Genomic DNA, 2,532 nt, shown 5'->3' with positions numbered 1-2,532 from the left:
AACAGTTAGCTAAATTAGGGCCTCAACCAGGGCAGGGACTGTTACTGACCAGGGTTTTTGCCCTCCTTAGCAACAGAAATTGATAAGATGCCCGATAAGAAGTTCAAGTAAGCCTTTATTGGGACCTCCACTAGAGTAGGAAGGAAAGAAATCCAAATAACAGGTTTCCTTGCTCCCTGGCTAGCTCCAGGAGTGCAGGGGTGGGAGCAGGGGTCGGGGTGGGGGGACTCAGCTTGGTGAGCTGGTTCCTTACATAGGGTGACGGTAGGGTTGTTAGGGGTGTGTTCCAGGGCTTGCGCTGGAGGGGTGGCCTAGGTAGTTTGCCCACCCCTTTGGTGATGTGTGCAAGGGGGCATCTGCAGTATTTGCTTTGGCTCCCAGCTCTTCAGAAGTGACAACTGGGTTTTTGGTCTTTTGTATCTAGTCCATAATTTTCCCCAACTTAGCATGCAGGCACTTATTTTCAGTCTCTTATAGTTTCTTTGTATTTTGTTGCTCAAGGGGACTTCTGAGCAGGTACAAGCCCTGCAGCAAAGAGTCCCTGGTCCCACCCAGCCTGTCTCAGAACCACCACCCAGTTAACTGTATGGCAAGTTAGCAAAGGACACTCTGTCTTGGAGGAGACACAGCCCTGAGTTAACAGCCTAGCCTGGGTCAGGTACCCCTGGGCAATGCGCGGCCTTTATGACCCTTTGTGATTACCTGAAGTGTTGTTCTTCAGTTGCTCAGTCATGTCCGACTCTTGAGACCCTATGGACTGCAGCCCCTGGGCTCCTCTGTCCATGGGATTTCCCAGGCAAGAATACTGGAGTGGGTTGCCATGCCCTCCTTCAGGGGATCTTCCCAACCCAGGGATCTAATCCGGGTCTCCTACTTGGCAGGGGTATTCTTTACCACTGAGCCACCTGGGAAGCCAAAGCAACAATTAGAACTGGACATGGAACAACAGACTGGTTCCAAATAGGAAAAGGAGTACGTCAAGGCTGTATATTGTCACCCAGCTTATTTAACTTCTATGCAGAGTACATCATGAGAAACGCTGGACTGGAAGAAACAAGCTAGAATCAAGACTGCCGGGAGAAATATCAATAACCTCAAATATGCAGATGATACCACCCTTATGGCAGAAAGTGAAGAGGAACTAAAAAGCCTCTTGATGAAAGTAAAAGAGGAGAGTGAAAAAGTTGGCCTAAATCTCAACATTCAGAAAACGAAGATCATGGCATCCGCTCCCATCACTCCATAGGAAATAGATGGAGAAACAGTGGAAACAGTGTCAGACTTTATTTTTTCGGGCTCCAAAATCACTGCAGATGGTGACTGCAGCCATGAAATTAAAAGACACTTACTCCTTGGAAGAAAAGTTATGACCAACCTAGATAGCATATTCAAAACAGAGACATTACTTTGCCGACTAAGATCCGTCTAGTCAAGGCTATAGTTTTTCCAGTAGTCATGTATGGATGTGAGAGTTGGACTGTGAAGAAGGCTGAGTGCTGAAGAATTGATGCTTTTGAACTGTGGTGTTGGAGAAGACTCTTGAGAGTCCCTTGGACTGCAAGGAGATCCAACCAGTCCATTCTGAAGGAGATCAACCCTGGGATTTCTTTGAAAGGGATGATGCTAAAGCTGAAGCTCCAGTACTTTGGCCACCTCATGCAAAGAGTTGACTCATTGGAAAGGACTTTGATGCTGAGAGGGATTGGGGGCAGGAGAGGAAGGAGACGACCGAGAATGAGATGGCTGGATGGCATCACTGACTCGATGGATGCGAGTCTGGGTGAACTCCAGGAGTTGGTGATGGACAGGGAGGCCTGGCGTGCTGCGATTCATGGGGTCGCAAAGAGTCGCACACGACTAAGCAACTGAACTGAACTGAGCCACTTGGGAAGCCCCTTTAGTAGGTGCTTGCTAATTATTTATTGAAATAGAGAAAGTGAAAGTCTCTAGACCAGAATTCTGGAGTGCCTAGCCTTTCCCTTCTCCAGGGTATCTTCCCAACCCAGGGATCAAACCCAGGTCTCCCACATTGCAGGCGGGTTCTTTACCAGCTGAGCCATAAGGGAAGCCCTGAATAGAGAAAGGAATTAACTTAATCCTAACAAAAAAACACAGAGCGGATTACCTTTGAGTTAATTTAGGGCTACCCGAGAGATGGTAGGAGCCAAGCTCAAGGCCAGAGTTTCAGCAGTTTCCCTCCAGAGCAACTTCGCTCCCGGGGTCCCGGGATCCCGGGTAGATGAGAGTGGCCCCAGAGGAGAGGAGCTGAGTCAGGAGGCGGCTCCGGCTTCCCCGGAAAGAGGAGAGAAGGTCGGTCCCCGCCGCTAAGCCGCCCGCCGCCTAGAAGGGAAAGCTTGAGGTCTGGAGCTCCCCTGACGCGGCCCCAGCCCTGAGAACCCCAGACTCCCTGGCACACCGTGGGTGAAGGGGTTCCGGCGCTGCGTTGGCGAAGTCTAGGAGCGGCCGAGGGAGGCGGCCGGAGCGCGGCGCGGTGACGCAGGCGCGGGGCGGGGCGAGAGCGCACGGCAGCTA

This window comes from Capricornis sumatraensis, chromosome 14, assembly GCF_032405125.1.
Source record: "Capricornis sumatraensis isolate serow.1 chromosome 14, serow.2, whole genome shotgun sequence".
Classification (NCBI taxonomy): Eukaryota; Metazoa; Chordata; class Mammalia; order Artiodactyla; family Bovidae; genus Capricornis; species Capricornis sumatraensis.
This window is presented reverse-complemented; position numbering follows the sequence as displayed.